General features: G+C 37.9%; 1 protein-coding gene and 1 pseudogene across 7 annotated transcripts in view; one reads left to right on the top strand and one right to left on the bottom strand.

Annotated features, from left to right (window-relative positions):
- The window catches only part of CCDC102B (coiled-coil domain containing 102B), a 288,333-nt gene that overhangs the window by 190,140 nt on the left and 78,940 nt on the right, over positions 1–19,253 (top strand). The window lies entirely within an intron of this gene.
- LOC110741834 lies at positions 10,418–12,206 on the bottom strand (annotated as a pseudogene).

The following is a 19,253-nucleotide window of genomic DNA, read 5'->3' on the forward strand; positions in this document are numbered from 1 at the left end:
ATTAATCATATAATGTATATCACATATATTTTTGTTACAAAATTGTATATCACTGTTCTGTGAGGAGAAATTTTTATATGTATTCATATATTTCCAAGTTAGCATCACAAACCACAAGGATTTGTACTGTACATTAAAATATAGGTTTTAAAATGAGTGCTTTAATTATCTAATTATTTGTGTTCATATTATTCAATTTCCATGTTCAGAAGCATACTTTGTATGATTGTAAGTATATATTAATTGGAGAGGAATCCTCAGGGGTGATTAAAGGTTTTTTTTAGTATAATTTATATAATTTGGGTGAGTATATGAGCTCTTTCAGACATTAGTAAATTTCAGAAATTTAACAAATTATTTTTTCACTCTCATAATCCCTATCTACATGCCAAAGTGAAATGGACATTTGGCAGTTGACCAGTTAATTTGATCAATGCAGATGCCAAACAATATTATGTGGGAAAAAATATAACTTGGCAGCTTAAGTGAGGTCTTAATGGACCAAATGGTTTGATGCAACTGCAGGGAGGGTTTCCCTACCTTGTATAAGCTGACTCTATAAAACTCACAGAACATTTCACTGGTTGGCTATATGAAATCAAGCAAATGTTTTCAAATTTCAGTATTTTACCAGCCAGTGATAAAATTGATTAGATTCTTTTGTCCCTCAACTAGATATGAAATAATGCAGTAATAATCCCCTATGTTCATTCATGGCCTTTAATAGTTTGAACTGGAAAGTTTGAAAAAAAAATTATTTATGGAGGTATCCGCTAAAATACTTATTACGATGTGTTTACTAGGAGATTGCATTTATTATTCATGAACAAACTCAGGAAACTTTTTCATTGTATTTTTTTGGCTTTTAAGATTAAATTTATCTCATATTTAAGAATAAAGTTAATTTAATGAAATGTTAGATAATTTGTCTTATCTGATTTTTAGATAGTATGAAGCTGGTCTCATGCAATTATTGACTAGAGAATGATCAGAGCTGCGTGTTTAAAGGAGTGAAAAATGATTCTGGAGAATAATACAAAAAATATCACAATAATAAAACCAATATAATATTTTTTCAAGAAAAAAAAATCCAAAAGAAATTTAGAAGGAAATTGCCCTCCTGTATGAGAGAAATGCATTAGTTTCTCTGTGCAGGAAAATTAAGATTTTCTTTACTGTTATCTGTAGCAACCATTTTGAGTGCAGAAGTTAACACTCAACATAAGTACATCTTAATGTACATTATCTCATTTATTCTAGTAGAATGTGATCTTCCTAGGACCAGAACTGTGTTACCTTTGCAACAAAGATGCTCAAAAATAAAATAAAATAAAGTTTAAAATATCTTTCCTATGAGCTACCACAGGCTGGTTCCAATACACCAATACACTGTCTTCTCACAACCCCTACACTTTCAAAGTTCTGGAAATCTGGCATTTGCAGATGACTTATGTAAACAGCTAATACACAAATTCAACTACATAAATGCCATAAATTGCAGAGTAAATCTGTAGAAAGGTGATGTCAATTTGCTGAAGGACAAACCATAAAGAGTTTCTTATCGGAATATGTAGTTCTGGCTCTTCTTCCCAAGGGGACTTTGAAACATGTGGGAACTATGCCTTTTCTTTTGATGATGCAAGCTTTCTAACTATGTCCTTCTCCCTAGAAACTATTTTTAACCTATGCCATTTCACATCATTGAATTCATTACTAGCTCTGGAGTAAAACTGGACCCATGTTGCACAATAGACGACCTTTAGAATTTAGGTACAGAGATAAATTTATTTTAGATCAACTGTCACTTATTATTCCAATTTTATTTTAATTATTTACCTAACTTTGGATTTAAATGCATCTGTTTTAGAAATACCAACACAGAGTGAAAGATGAAACTGAAATATTCCACACTGAAGGATTTATGTGTCTTATGTATCATCATATTAAAATGTATCATATTTCCAGACATTGCATGAGAGTACTTTAATGTACTAGTTAGTGTTGATTTATAGAATAGTTTTGATAATTTCATTATCTAATAGATTTTGATTTCTGGATATAAAAGGCCATCTAGAGAATTACATTTTAATTAGAGCTCTAAGTAGGTATCTAAGTCCCAAGTTTTAGAGATAATCTGAGTTTGTAAATAATATATACTATTTCTCAGATGAGGTTAAAACCCTGAGTTAGCTTTGTGGTTCTATAGCTAAGTTTCATTTCAATGGAAAAATAAAAGCCTGAGAAGTCTACACAATTTGTATACCTGTAATCTCACATCTTGTTCGCAAAGCAAATGCTCTGTCAAAAATGATGGTGCATTTTGCTATTCCATGGAAGAATGAAGTTTCAAAGGATAATATTTAATAACAAAATATACAATATTCTTAGGAGCGTGTGATTTCAGTGTAATAGAAGGAAAATCTTTCAATATTTTTATATAAATTCATATTTTCAGTTTGATATATTTTTGAAGTGCCATCCACAGGTTTAGTATACATTGTTGATACTGAGAGATATGAAAATGAGTAAGAGAAAATTACTGCTCATAAAACATACACTATTTGTCAGTGTCCATCTAGTAAATAGAAATACTCTAGATCTATGAACAGAGGTTGTTTGTTTGTTTGTTTGTTTGTTTGTTTTGAGACAGAGTCTCGCTCTGTCGCCCAGGCTGGAGTGAGTGGCGTGATCTCGGCTCACTGCAAGCTCCGCCTCCCGGGTTCCCGCCATTCTCCTGCCTCAGCCTCCCGAGTAGCTGGGACTACAGGCGCCCGCCACCATGCCCGGCTAATTGTTTGTATTTTTTAGTAGAGACGGGGTTTCACCGTGTTGGCCAGGATGGTCTCTATCTCTTGACCTCGTGATCCGCCCGTCTCCGCCTCCTAAAGTGCTGGGATTACTGGCGTGAGCCAGCCCCTGGTCAGAGTATTTAATAGATGCAACTGAAGAGCTGAGAAGCTATGTAAACTGCTACTGGGTAACACATAGATTAGTAATGGTAGGAAGGAGCTAAAAGGGTGAAGAGAAACTACAGTGTGAACCAGGGTTGCCAGACCCTGTAGCAGGAGCTGTGTGGCAAAAACAAACTACTGTTGGTGCTTCCCTATTCAGATGAAAGAGCTACCAGAAAGGACTTTGAGCCACAGTGGACAGGCAACAGCAGTAAGAGATGCATCTCTAGACATCAGAGGAGAAATGCTCTGGGTTCTCTCCAGTTCCGCCCACCAGTCTTCTGCCAGCATCTTCCATTGACTGAATCTACCAGGAAGCTACTAGCAAGAGGCCCTGGGAAATTGATTTCTCTGCAATGAAACAGAGTGGAGAAGGGGAAGGAATAGATCTGAGAGCAAATAAGCAGGTGGCCCATCAGCACAGGAATTAAGATGGAATTCTAATCACTAGTGTGGTGCAGCATGGCAAAGGCCATGAGAAAAGTATAAAATATTACTCAAGTGATAAGTGAAAAACTAAAATAGTAGATGGCATGTGATGTGTTTCATATTTAAGGTGAACATATTATTTATCTCCAAAACCAAGAAAGCTTTAAAAAACTGGTACCAATCCTACTGGCACTATTCCAAAACATCAAGAAGGATGGGCTCCTTTCTAATTTATTCTATGATGACAGCATCAGCCTGATACCAAAATCTGTTAGAGATACCATGAAAAAGAAAACTGCAGGTCCAAAACCCCTGGTGAACATCAACATGCAAATCATCAGCAAAACTGAATCCAGCAGCACATCAAAAAGTTAATACAAAATGATTAAGTAGACTTTATTCCTGGGATGCAAATCTGGTTCAACACATGCAAATCAGTAAATGTGATTTACCACATGAAAAGAATTAAAAGCAGACACCATACGATCGTCTCAATTGATGCAGGAAAAGCTTTTGATAGAATCCAACATCCCTTCATGATAAAAACCCTCAACAGAGTAGGTTGAAGGAGCATACTTCAAAGTAATAAGATCCATCTATGACAAAACCACTGCCAACACCATACTGAATGGACAAAAGCTGAAACCATTCCCCTTGAGAACTGAAACAAGATGCCTTGTTTCATGCCCCATCCAAACAGGAAAAGAAATAAAATTATCTATCTTCACTGATGATATGCTTCTATATCCTGAAAACCCTAAAGATACCACCAAAAGACTCCCAGAACTGGAAAAAAAAAAAAAAAAAAGTTTCAGGATACAAAATCAACATACAAAAGTCAGTGGCATTTCTATACACATTCAAGCTGACAGCCAAATCAAGAACACAATCCTGCTTACAGTAGCCCCATCCCAAAACTGAAATATTTATGAAGACATGAAGGAGGGGGAAGATCTCTATGAGGGGAAGTGCAAAACACTGCAGAAAGAAATCAGAGATGATACAAATGAATGGAAAAACATCCCATGCTCATGGATTGGAAGAATCAATATCATTAAAATGACCATACTGCACAAAGCAATTTACAGTTTCACAGTTATTTATGTCAAACTATCAATGTCATTTTCCACAGAATTGGAAAAGTCTATTCTGAAATTCCTATGGAACCAAAACAGAGCCTAAAGAGCGAAAGCAACCCTAAGTGAAAAGAACAAAGCTGAAGGCAGCACACTAGTAGACTTCAAACTATACTATAAGGCTACAGTAACCAAAGCAGCATGGTACTGGTTAGAAAGCAGATACATTGACCAACGGAGAAGGTTGTATAATCCATAAATAAAGCTATACACCTACACCATCTGATCTTAAACAAAGCTGACTGAAACAAGCAGTGGGGAAAAGACTCCCTATTCAATAAATGGTGCTTGGATAACTGGCTAGCCATATGAAAAGAATGAAATTGGACCCCTATACAAAAGTTCACCCAAAATTTATTAAACATTTAAATGTAAGACCCCAAACTATGAAATTCCTAGAAAGAAACCTACGAAACACCTTTCTCATCATCCACCTTGGCAGGATTTTTAAGTCCCCAAAAGCAAATGCAACAAAAACAAAAATTGACAGTGGGACCTAATTAAACTAAAGATCTTCTGCACAGCAAAAGAAACCATCAACAGAGTAAATAGACCATCTACAGAATGGGAGAAAATACAAACTATGCATCTGACAAAGTTCTAACATACAGAATTTACAAAGAACTTAATAAGTAAAAAATAATAATAATTCCATCAAAAAGTGGGCAAAATACATGAACAGACACTTCTGAAAAGAAAATAAATGGCCAACAAACATGAAAAAATGTTCCTAATCACTTATCATCAGAGAAATGCATATCAAAACCACAATGAGATATCGTCAAACCAGTCAGAATGGCTATTACTAAAAAGTCAAATAATAACCTGCTGTTGAGGCTGCAGAAAAAGGGAGTGCTTATACACTGTTGGCAGGAATGTAAATTACTTCAGCCACTGTGGAAAGTAGTTTGGAGACTTCTCAAAGAACTTAGAAGCAAAACTACCATTCTACTCAGTAATCCCATTAATGGGTATATAGCTGAGAGAATATAAACGATTCTATGGTAAAGACACAGGCACGCATATGTTCATTGCAGCACTATTCACAAGAGCAAAGACATGGAATCAATCAAGGTACCCATCAACAGTGGATTAGAAAAAAATGTGGTACGTATACATCATGAAATACTATGCAGCCACAAAAAATGTTTTGTGTAGCAACATCGATGTAGCTGGAGGCAATCACCCTAAGCAAATTAACACAGGAATGGACAGCCAAATATTGCATGATATCACTTATAAGTGAGAGATAAACATTGTGCACATCTGGACACAAAGATTGGAACAACAGACACTGTAGACTACTAGAGTGGGGAGGGTGGGAGGTATGGGTTGAACAAGGACCTGTTAAGTATTATTCTCACTACCTCAGTGGTGGTATCCAGACCCCAAACTTCAGCATTATGCAATATTTCCATGTAACAAAACTACACATGTACCCACTGAATCTAAAATAAGTGTTGAAATTACAAAAAAAGAAAAAGAAAAAAAGAATTACTCTGGGTCAACAGGAATAAACTTGGAAATATGATACCTGAAAAAGACAGTACTGGAATCAATACGGTTGAAAGTAAAAACTTCGGCCAGGCGTGGTGGTACATGCCTGTAATCCCAGCCCTTTGGGAGGGCGAGGCAGACAGATCATGAGGTCAGGAGATCGAGACCATCCTGGCTAACACGGTGAAACCCTGTCTCTACTAAAAATACAAAAATTAGCCGGATGTGGTGTTGGGCACCCATAGTCCCAGCTACTTGCGAGGCTGAGACAGGAGAATGGCGTGAACCCGGGAGGCTGAACTTGCAGTGAGCCGAGATTGCACCACTGCACTCCAGCCTCGGCAATAGAGCCAGACTCCATCTCTAAAAAACAAAACAAAAAAAGAAAGTAAATACTTTATGATTATGTCATTCAAATATATTTTGAGGTTAAATGCCACAACTCACTACTCACTAACATATTTCAGCATTATTGATGTGCAAGAACCATTGTACCATTATATTGTGTAGACTATGGAGATAGTTTGGGAAAGATTGAAATCAGGTTAGTTTGGACTTGAGTGGCAAGTGTTAGGATGTTTTTTGTGAATATTTATCAAAGATAACTAACGTCACAATGTAGGTGTGTATTGCATGGACAACTTTTATGCTATGAGGACCCTTGTTAATTCTTCATCGAGTTATGTCCTCAAACTTTGCATTTTGATTCATTTATTTCTCCTTGGTCAGGCTGTTTTTGCTGTTACCTCCTCTCATATCTGTTCCTAACTCTATATACTGTGCCTCCTAATTATTCTGTTTTACTGTTTGGCACTATTTAGTTATTGGAAATCCATATTCCATCCTATTTTGTTACTCTGCAAGTATTTTCTCACAATTCACTAATGAATGCCTATGTGTCAGATACAACCTAAATATTTCAGTTTTTATTCTTCTCTACATTTTGGGGTCATTTAAAATATTGGCTCCCTTTGAAAGACGGGCACCTTTGAACAAAAAATATATTGGATTTCTTGCTCTCTTATAATACTGTGAAAATGAAGATTAACATACCAAGTAAAATAAAAATTACCTAAATTCTAAAACTCAGAGGAATAAAACTGTCTACCTCTTGGAATGTTTGGTACATTGGACATGTTGCAAATGGGAAGAGAAGCTGTGATATCTTTTTCATACTGCTACCTTGAACAAGTTCTTTTTCTTTCATTCATGATAAAAACCTAGGAATAGCATAGAGCTTCGACATTATTGGATGTTAACAATGGTCCAGTATGCCAATGGTTAGGACATCCCGTCCCATCAATTATCAGATTCCATCTCTCATCAGCGTCAGACACGGGTCCTGCAGGGAGGAAGGGCTGTGTGCATCTGCACTTGTTCCCACACCAGGCTACCACATTGTCTCTCTTGCCTGTGAGATTGCCGCACTCATACATTTTCAGAGCTGGAAGAGAGGAAAGCAGAAGAATGAGTCTTGTGGACTGGTGCTGTTGTTTCAGTTGTGGGTGCTCTACTGGTCATTAGAGGTACAGTCACTGTCTCTCTCTCCCATTTGTTTATCTCTTCAGTTGTCTCTTCAGATTAGCCACTGACTGCTCCTGTATCAGCTCCAATCCCTCCCACAGTCCCTTCCATATAAAATTCTTCTGTTGATAGCACTTCATCCATCCAGCTGGTCCTTTTGAGTGGAGTTCATTATTTTGTTGTAGTTTTTAATGATGCATGTCCTGCTCCTCTCTATAGGACCTACTCATGGATCATCCCACACACACTCATAACATTCGTGTTCCAAAAAATTCTGAAATTACAGGCAATTATCAGTGAAGCACCATCTCTTTGCTCCATAGGAACAGGTTACTTTTCCTTTTTCCAGTGTCACTGAGGCACCACGCTGTCCCCCAAACTCCTGGTGGCACGTGTTAATATCTTCAGGAAGTTCTCTGCAGCCCCTTAGATTTGACTACATGTGGAGGCCAGTAACCCTACCCTATTTTCAGGGGAAGCAGGGAGGAGTCAAACAACAGGCCTTTCCAGCATCTCCTTGTGAATCTTCCCATTATTCATCTTGGAGATGGGAGCACTAAAGAGATACAGGATCCAGCCTTTAATTTTCTCTGGTCATCACTTTATCTGTTTATGGTGACTTCTTGTTTAGGGAGGTGAGAAGACCAAGAATCCATTCTTTTTGGTCTTAGAGCCTAGGTAAAGCTGGACAAAATGGAAAGCCTCATTTTTTGTTTATCTTGGGTATCTTGTATATCACGTTCTTGTGTGTGTGTATATATATACAAGGTATATGTAAATAATGAGAATCATTATAAACATACAATTTGTGCATTTTGCCTTTTTATTCCCCATTATATACCCTCAATGTTTTTGTTATCAAAATTTCCACAGATGTTAAAGCTTTATAATTTTTCACTTTAAGAATTATAATTTATTCAGTTAGACCCCAATCATATAGATTATTTCCTATGTTTGTTATTAGAAGTAATGTTGAGTAATTATGAACATAAATCTTTTATATATATTGGTACTTAGAACAGTTTTCTAGTTATGAAACAGGGAAAATTTAAGAGCTGTTAATATACTCTGGTAAATTATCTTCTCTCTGAAAAAGTCACGACAATTCACATGAAATGTGTGAGAATGTCTTTTCTTGCCATTCCTCTATCAATATTTGTATTATATATTCATTTTCTGGGTTACTGTATTCCATCTCTGTTAATTTTCCTTTGTATCTCTTAATCTTGGAATCTGAGTTACTTCCTATTAATTTTTATGAACGTTAACATGGTTTTACTTTTATTTGTCTTTCTGACCACTTCCCTGTTGTCACCTATATTGGCCCTTCCACTTTTTTTTCCCCCTTAAATAAATACAAGTTGGAATTGTTTGGACTTTGGGTCTGTAAAACTCAATATACATGTCCATTTATTTTCTTTATTTCTATAGAATTATGAACAAAACCAACAGCTTTGTCTATCAGGAGAGTTTACTCTATACAGAAACACTTTCATATACAAGGGGTTGCCTGGGGAACTTGTAAAAGGCTGATTTATCAAATAAAATTAAGCATTTTCAACAGCAACAAAAAGTATTTTCCCTGAACATTTGTAACGTGTGCAATTACAGGGCACTAAGTGTGGGTAGAGAGAATGCTGGAGACTTTAGTTATAAAGCACTAGTTGGCTAAGTATTCATGGCTTGAAGAAAAACTGTGTGGGAGTAATGCATTTCCCACTGAGCATGAGTCACTTATCTCACTTTCTCTACCCCATGGGGGCCTGTAAAATAGAAAAAGAACTTGTGATTCCACCTAAAATTTTGGTGACTAACCATTAATGCTTTAACTTAATAATTGCAAGCTCTCTAGAGATGCAAAATGCTGCATGAATGCTAAATTATATTTGCTATACTTGTGATTTAGCTATAGGATTAATAATCATATTTGCAATTCTTTAGAAGTCTTTAAATATCACACTGAGTCAGGATATATTATATAGTAGATGAAAATGTATTTCCTACTGTTATAGAACTTTATTATTTATAGATTTAATTGATGATTAATATATGCTATTATCAGAAAACAAGTCTAAACTCACATTATTTAGCCTATATCGTAAGAACTAACTTATATATGCACAAGACATATATGATATACCCTCAGGATAACATAAATAGAATGACATACATAAATATGATGTAAAAATAAATATGATCTGGCTTATTAGGCTCGGTAATTTTTTCCTTCAATGTTTCCAGGTTCACTTAAACATTTATCTAGTGACCTTATTTTTGCCAGTTATTGTATCTTTATTTTTTTATCCTTTTTCTTTTCCCTTTCATTTGGTTCTCTGACTCAAAGGAAATAACTGACAATCACTGCATAGGGACATTTAAGTAATCTAAACAATTGCTTGGCAAGGGAATTTGGACCTTTCATTTGGACTCCATTATGTAGAATAAGGATCTGAGTACTTTGATTATGCTTATTCATTGTTTCATCCATACAGGTGATGAGTGTTTATCAGCCACCATCTTTATGCCAATTGGAATAGGAAATGCGTTGACATCGAGTTCAGGGTGGGTAAGGTGAGAGTCATCTCTTAGATGATCTCAGTAGCCTCTGGCTGAAACCCACATGGCCATTGCTGCCTCCTCCATTTCTGTTCACTTGGACTTAGTGTTTCTTCACCTTTGCTGCAGTGATCGAATCACTTGGAAGATTTTTAATGAACAATGATCCAAGTGTCACCTTCCACATCAGTAGAGCAGAATATCTGGAGAGGGAGCCTATTCTGATATTTTGAACCTGGGTTGTAACTAGAACTACCTTCTTTAGTTCCCCCTGCCCAAACACAAACTTCGTTATTTGGAAGGGGGAAGAAGTAGTCCTTGGCACTAGTTGGAATGGAAGCTCCAGGGGCAGGGATTGGGGAGTTCTGGGGCTCCACTCTCTCCAGGCAGGGTAGGCATGCTGGCCCGGGCAGGCAGCAGGTGTGAATATATGCCAGCCCAGGAGGAAGGCAGCCTCATGTAGCCACTCGTCATGGTCATGCAGTAGCACAGGTGTGTGGCTCATGAGTGAGAAGCCTAGAGCCAGGATCCCTACCGCTGTCAGTGGCAGCCAGGGTGAGGTTCATGTCCTTGCAGACCTGGCTAAAAGCTGCCCATCTGAGTCATTAGTAGGTGTCACTCAGGGCTGCGTCCGCTTCTGAGCAAACTCAAATGTGACCCCCTCTCCAGCTGTCTGGCACCAGCCTGCAGCTGCTGCTCAAAAGCTTTCAGGCCCACACCCGGTGCCACAACAAAGTCTAAGCTGGCACTTATAGTGGCAGTTGCCCATGTTGTAAGCCATGCCACCCTCTAGCTTACTCAGGTTCACGGAGGTCACGGCCCTCCCTTCCCCCTTTAGATGGGAGTTTGACTGCAGCCTCTGCCTTTTGGGATCCAGCTCATAGCCTTGTACAGTTTTCCTGCAGCTGCGCCCTCGATGAAGCAGAGCCTTGGCCTGGCCTCCTCCAAGTGCTGGTGACCCGCATCCAAGGGACCCTGCTAACTATCAAACACAGTGAAGGCATTAGTTGGCTCATGACAGATTGTCACATATTCTTTAGATGGTTTTTAAGAAGGACACATACAGTTATAGCAAAATGCCTGCCTTCTATTTCTTCCCTCTTTTCCTATAATGAAGATGCACAGTGGTGAATGTTCTTTCTGTGTATAGTTTTGATCTTTTACTACATATTAGTGTACTCAAAACAATATTTCATTTATGTAAAATTTAAATGACCGATTTTATCCTATATAATTCTGCAGTTTGCTTTTTACACTAAAAATATTTTACAGATGTATGTATATTGATAAATGAAAGTCTAATTAATCTTAAATGTTATAGGAACCACTGTAGGTTTATTTATCAATTACCCATTGATGGATGTACATATATACTCAGTTACAAACTATGCCATATAAAAATCATTGTAAAGAATGTAGTAAATTTCTCCAGGTTCTATTTCAAGTAAATAGAACTGCTGTGTAAGAACCACTTCAGATTTGATGGGTAGCACTACTTTGTTCTCCCAATTGTTTGCACCAACTTACCTTCCCATAGCGTACACCTACACTGTGCTTGGTATCTGTTTAAATGAAACTTTATAGATATTTTATATGTATATGAATATCAAGACCTATTTATGACTTCTAGTTGAACTCATTTATTTTGAATCTATATTTTACTTAATGTATTTAAATCAGCCTCTAGCCAGTGGTATGGCTGAATCCTACACAATGTATGTGTAGGACATTCATTTGTAATTTTTAATTGTTTTATTTAACTCATATAAATTTCCAAAGAATCTTAAAAACTTTTTTTTTTAATTTGAATTCTACTTTAATTGCTTTGGTGACTACAAAAGTTATCAATAATTTCTTGAATTTATTGAAATGGAAATTTGTTGGAAATTGTTGAGGCTTCTTTTGTGAAGTATACAGTGAAGTTTGTAAATATTCATTGTATATTTGTAAATATTCATTGCATGTTAGTATATTCATTGCATGGTCTCTCGAAAAGGGAGTATGTTCCCTTTTCATTAGTTTTGTCAGGGTTGGGGGTATAGGGACACACACTCATATCCATTGAAATTGTTAGGCTTTGGGTCCTAATCTCACCTTGAATTGTAATCCCCATGATCCCTATAATCCTCCCCTCTCCCCGAACCCTCCTCCCACCCCGCCCCCATGTAAAGGAGAAACCAGGTGAAGGTAATTAAATCATGGGCGTGTTTTCGCCTCTGTGGTTCTCATAATAATGAGAGAGCTCTCACAGGCTCTGATGGTTTTATAAGGGGCTCTCCTCTTCCCCCTTCTTCCTTCCTGCTGCCTTGTGAAGAAAGTGCTTTGCTTCCCCTTCATCTTCTGACATGATTGTAAGTTTCCTGAGGCCTCCCCAGCCATGCTGAACTGTGAGCCAATTACAACTTTCCTTTGTAAATTACTCAGTGTCCGGCAGTTCTTTATAGCAGTGTGAAAACACACTGATACATAAATTGCTACTGCAGTCAGTGGAGTGCTGCTATAAAGATACCTGAAAATATGGAAGCAACGTTGGAACTGGGTAACAAGCAGAAGTTGGAACAGTTTGGAGGGCTTAGAAGAAGACAGGAAAATGTGGGAAAGTTTAGAACTCCCTAGAGACTTGTTGAATGGTTTTGACCAAAATGCTAATACCTTTATGGACAATGAAGCTCAGGCTGAGGTGGTCTCAGATGGAGATGAGGAACTTGTTGGGAACTGGAATAAAGATGACTTTTGCTATGCTTTAACAAGGGGACTGGCAGCATTTTGCCCCTGCCCTAAAGATCTCTGGAACTTTGAACTTGAGAGAGATCATCTGAAGTTGGAACTTATGTTTAAAAGGGAAGCAGAGCGTAAAAATTTGGGAAATTTGCAGCCTTACAATGCTATAGAAAAGAAAACCCATTTTCTGCAGCGAAATTCAAGCCTGCCACAGAAATTTCATAAGTAACAAGGAGCCAAATGTTAATTGCCAAAACAATGGGGAAAATGTCTCCAAGGCACGTCAGAGAACTTCAAAGCAGCCCCTCCCATCACAGATCGACCTAGGAGGAAAAAACATGTCCTGGGACAAGCCCAGAGGCTTGATGCTTTGGGCAGTCTTGGGACTTGGTGCTCAGCATCCCAGCTGTAGCTAAAAGGGGCCAACATACAGCTCAGGCCATTGCTTGAGAGGGTACAAGCCCCAAGGCTCATAAGCTTCCACATGGCGTTTGGCCTGTAGGTGCACAGAAGTCAAGAATTGAGGTTTGGGAACCTTCAACTAAATTTCAGAGGATGTATGGAAATGCCTGGATGTCCAGGCAGAAGTTTGCTGCAGGGATGAAGTCCTCATGTAGAACATCTGCCAGGGCAGTGCAGAAGAAAAATGTGGGGCAATAGCCCCCACACAGAGTCCCCACTGGGGCACTCCCTAGTGGAGCTGTGAGAAGAGGGCCACCATCCTCCAGACCCCAGAATGGTAGATCCACTGACAGCTTGAACTATGTGCTTGGAAAAGTCATAGGCACTCAATGCCAGCCTATGAAAGCAGCCGCAATGGGGCTGGTACCCTGCAAAGCCACAGGGGTTGGAGCTGCCCAAGATTGTGGGAGCTCACTCCTTGCATCCACGTGACCTGGATGTGAGACATGGAGTCAAAGTTGATTATTTAGGAGCTTTAAGATTTGTGATGGTTAATATCAAGTGTCAACTTGATTAGATTGAAACATGCAAAGTATTGTTCCTGCATGTGTCTGTGAGGGTGTTGCCAAAGGAGATTAACATTTGAGTCAGTGGACTGGGAGAGGTAGACCCACCCACAATCAGGGTGGGCATTGTCTGATCATCTAAGAGAGCAGCTAGAATAAAAGCAGGCAGAGGAACATGGAAGGACCTGACTGGCTGAGTCTTCTGGCCTCCATCTTTCTCCCATGCTGGATGCTTCCTGCCCTAAAAATCTTTTGGACTCTTAGACCTACACCAGTGGTTTCCCAGGGACTCTTGGGCCTTTGGCCACAGACTGAAGGCTGCACTTTCTACTTCCTTACCTTTGAAGTTTTGGGACTTGGACTGGCTTCCTGGTTTTTCATTTGGCAGAAGGCCTATTGGGGGACTTTACCTTGTGATCATGTGAGTCAATACTCCTTAATAAACTCTGCTTCATATTTTCATCTATCCTATTAGTTCTGTACCTTTAGAGAAGCCTGACTAATGCAAGATTTAATAACTGCACCACTGGATTTTGGACTTGCATGGGGCCTGTCACCCTTTGTTTTTTGCCCATTTCTTCCATTTGGAACAGGTATATTTACCCAATACCTTTACCCCCATTGTATCTAGGAAGTTACTAAATTGCTTTTGATTTTACAGGCTCATAGGCAGAAAGGACTTGCTTTATTTCAGATGAGACTTTGGACTTGAACTTTTGGGTTAATGCTGGAATTACTTAAGAATTTGGGGGAAGGTTGGGAAGGCATGATTGGTTTTGAAATTTGAAAAAAATGTGAGATTTGGGAGGGGCCAGGGGAAGAATGATATGGGTAGGCTTTGTGTCCCCACCCAAATCTCATCTTGAATTGTAATCTCCATAGTCCCCATGTGTCAAAGGAGAGAGGAGATGGAGCTAATTGAATTATGGGGGTGGTTTCCCTCATCCTGTTCTTGTGATAGTGAGTTGTCACAAGATCTGTTGGTTTTATAAGTGACTCCTCCCCCTTCCTTCAGCACTTCCACTTCCTGCTACCATGTGAAGAAGGTGCCTTGCTTCCCCTCTGCCTTCCACCATGATTGTAAGGTTCCTTAGGCCTCCCCATCTATGCTGAATTGTGAGTCAACTAAACCTCTTTTCTTCATAAATTATCCAGTCTTGGGAAGTTCTTTATAGAAGTGTGAAAATGGACTAAAACACCCACACATACATTTTATAGTAGATACATTTTTTTCATTCAAATTTTCTATATACTTACAATTCTAATTTGGTTGTTTGGCAGAGAATTGACAAGTACATATTGCATCTATTCCCTCATCTTACTTGGATGACTCTACATAGGTAAAGTGAATTTCCCAGCCACCCTTTATTTATTGGTAACCATGTGCCTGAGTTCTGGCAATGAAAGGAGTATCAGTGAAAGTATTGACTGCAATTGACTTTAGGGCTGGCCTTTGTGGAGTTATAAAATATACATGTAAAATGTACACATGTCAAGTAGACAGCTTGATATGGAATTCCAGATTTCAGTGTATGTCTGTTAATCCTTCTATCTCATTACGATTTTTTTCAGAACATTTTTCTGCATTTCATGTTATTTAATTTTGATCTTTTATATGTTTATTTATTCCTCAATAATATCTATTTCATTCATCCATTGTCTTTTTAATTTCTAGAACTTTATGTAGCTTTTCAGAAAGTTCTACTTTTTACCCCAAATCTGTCCTTTATGTTCTCACAGTTTCCTATTAATTTACTTTATTAATTTAATTATAATTTATAATTTGTTTATCATTTAATATGTGGTTTTTTGGCGTTTTCACATTGCTGTAGCTTAAGCTCTTTGAATGCTATTTTTTCTACTGTGTTTGTTTACTCCTTCTCACATTGAATCATTACTTCTTAGGATTTGAAACTTTGTTTTTGAGCTAGCTTTTCTGTCAGATTGATTTTTCTGTGGGCTTCTGTATTCTGAGCTGTTGAGTCATTTGGGGCTTATTTCTACTTTGTATTCCCAGGGTTTCATTTGGCAATGAGGGTGATTTTCCATCTTGGTGATTACTCCAGCTCCTAACCTCCATATCAGTGTTTGCCATAGTATGAGGTTTGATTTTTTTAAATTTAATGAGAGTATTTTGTTTTATACTCTGATATGGATAGAAACAAGCTTGCATATGCAAGCCTGGAGCTAAATTCTCAATCTAACTATGTGCATGTATCTATATTATATACATAATTACATATAGATACACATATATACACATATATAGACACACATATGTGTCTATATATATACATACATCTACACATACACACATACAAAAACATATATATATAGTATTAGGGTTCTCTAGAGTGACAGGAGACTAATAGGATAGATGTGTATGAAAGGGAGTATTGACTCACACCATTACAAGGTGAAGTCCCACAATAGGCCGTCTGCAAGCTGAGGAACAAGGAAGCCAGTCTGAGTACCAAAACCCCCAAAGTAGGGAAGCCAACAGTTCAGCCTTCAGTCTGTGGCCAAAGGGCCCTAGAGCCCCTGGCAAACCAGTGGTGTAGGTCCAGGAGTCCAAAAGCTTTCAAGGGCAGGAAGCATTCAGCATGGGAGAAAGATGGAGGCCAGAAGACTCAGCCAGTCTAGTCTTTCCATGCTCCTCTGCCTGCTTTCATCCTGGCTGTACTGGCAGCTGATTAGATGGTGCTCACCCAGATTGAGGGTGGGTCTGCATCACCCAATTCACCGACTCAAATGTTAATCTCCTTTGGTGGCATCCTCACAGACACACCCAGGAACGCTTTGCATCCTTCAATCCAGTCAAGTTGACACTCAATATTAATCATCACATAATCATCACATATATAGAGAGAGAGTAACTATCATAAAATAATGAACATTATTGAGAATTTGAGTTAGTGATGTGGTTGGCTATCCTGAAGCCATCAGTGCCTTTGACATGAGAAGTTTTCCTGGAGTCATGTGAAGGAGCAATAATGGAAAGAGAAAAAAACACTGGAGATGGATAAGTGGATGAAGAAACTACAGAAAGCTATTTTAGAAAGTTTTGCTTTGAGGGGAAAAAGAGATCTGGTCTATAGGTTGAGTGGGGCATGTAATCAAAGTAAGTTTCTCTTTTTGTTTTAAGATGTAAGCCTGGCACATTGGCTCACGCCTGTAATCCCAGCACTTTGGGAGGTTGAGGTGGATGGATCACTTGAGGCCAGGAGTTCGAGACCAACCTGGCCAACACAGTGAAACCCAGTCTGTACTGAAAATGGTAAAAGAAAAAAAAATAGCCCAGTACGGTGGTGCCTGCCTGTAATCCCAGCTACTCAAGAGGCTGAGTTATGAGAATCCCTTTAACCTGGGAAAAAGAGGTTGCTATGAGCCGAGATTGTGCCACTGCACTCCAGTGTGAGTGACAGAGCAAACCTCTGTTTGTTGTTGTTGTTGTTAAAAAAAAAAAAACAGGAAAGTTCTGGGGTTTTATGCCCAATGAATATCTAAGACTTCCCAAGTCACTCTTCTCTGTCTTATGTTGTCTTCAAATATGCCTCTATTCTACTTACCCTTAGATTCTCCTAACTCTGTTTCTCTTATTTCCAGCTGTCTGCATCTAATACTTGGTCTAGAGAATAGAAACAGTGACTATTTTGTTCATTTTGTTCACACATATCACTAGAATCACAGTGTATTTATCAATATGACATAAACTCACATCTGTTTTTGAATGACTATAGCAGGTAGACTTGCTTGAGAGTGGAGAAAAGGCATTCATTTCTTTCCTATTGATATAGTACAAGCTCTCTGGGAATTGTAGAAAAGAAATGTATCAAAGGAAACTCCATGTAATGAACAAAGAACTTTCACATAAGGAATGTCTATTACCTATGTTTCTTTCTGAGTCACTCCAAGGGCTATGTGCAGCCAATGATCAGAGCATAAGAGAATAGTTTCTTCTTATGGTAGTAACAACAATATTAATTAGCTATGTATAAAACAACAAATGTATGTATAAAAAGCATTATGAAGATGGTATTATGTGTTAGTTACTTTATCAGATATTTTTTAAAAATGCATTTACCATGCCCAATGGCCTTTGGAGATGGGTGTTATTATTTTCTACAATAAATATAGTAAAAATGAATCTTCATAATCATGGATGTCTTGATTTCTTCTGGGGTGAAATGCAGTGTGAATTGTAAAACTAGATCTGCATTTGTTCTAACCTAGAATAGCCTATTTATTCTTAATAAGTATTCCATTAGTGATATGACTATATACATATATACACATATATAGACACACACATATATACACACACATATATATGAATGCCTTAGTCCCAGAGATAAATATTACACACACACACATATAGAGTATGACTCACAGCTCTTGAGCAAACTAGTCAGAGACATTATCAGTATAGTCTTCCCATTTGTCCTCTCATTTCCATTTGTGATTGTTATAACAGAGTAAAGTCCTGTTTTACAGATAGTATGTTAAAGGATTATATAAGTTATTATATTAGAATTTTAACAAGAGAATGACCCTCAGAGATACTTACTTTTGACCCTATTTTTATAGTCAGGGAACCTGCAGCATCACATTTGGAAATTTGAATTTTACATTTGTAAAAAAAGTAGTTTATTTGTAAGCGAAGTACATTAGTTTTTAATATATAAAAATAGAATTGCTATACTTCCATTTTGATTTTTTTCGTACTGTGGGATCTTAATGTCTGGTGAAATATTGGTGATACATTCAGATACGGTGATACAATATTTTATTTGTATTTTAGCTAATCCTTTCCACTACATATAAGTGTTCTACTAATAAGTTCATGGCCATGTGAGGCAAGCCAATGCACACACATGCTCACATGCACTGCAGTTCAGGCCCCTCTCAATACATCATGCTCTTTCTTACTTTTGGTCTTGTCATGTGCTACTATTTCTGCCTGGAAAGACTTCCTCTCAATCATTCCTCTTATCACAATTTTTACTCATATTTCAAATTACAGATCCAATGTTCCTTTCTCTAGGAAATATTGTCATCATTTCCCATGCTGTTAACTGCTTTGTGTACCTCTTCTTTAACTTACCTCTAACACAATCCTTTCCAAGTAGAGTACCTACTGATTTGTTACTGTTGTTGTTGTTTGCTATTGTTTTTTTCTGCAAACTAGATTACAGGTTGATTTTCTTGTAGGACTTTTCCTTAGTTCAGCTAAAGATGGGTTCCTTGCCACATGACCATGAAAAATTAGGCCCACAGACAATTTAAAGGGTGAGAAAAATGGGTTTTATTGGACAAAAAGGAAAAATAAGAAAAAGAATCAGGGACTCTGCAAAGCCAGAATCCTGCTAGTGTGCTTCCCACATCACAGATTAAATACCAGGTTTACCCAGGTAAAGAAGGGGTCAGGCTCCTCCCTGCTGCAAACAGTGTGAACTACTGTGGCTCCATCC

This window comes from Papio anubis, chromosome 19 (assembly GCF_008728515.1).
Source record: "Papio anubis isolate 15944 chromosome 19, Panubis1.0, whole genome shotgun sequence".
In the NCBI taxonomy this organism is placed as follows: Eukaryota; Metazoa; Chordata; class Mammalia; order Primates; family Cercopithecidae; genus Papio; species Papio anubis.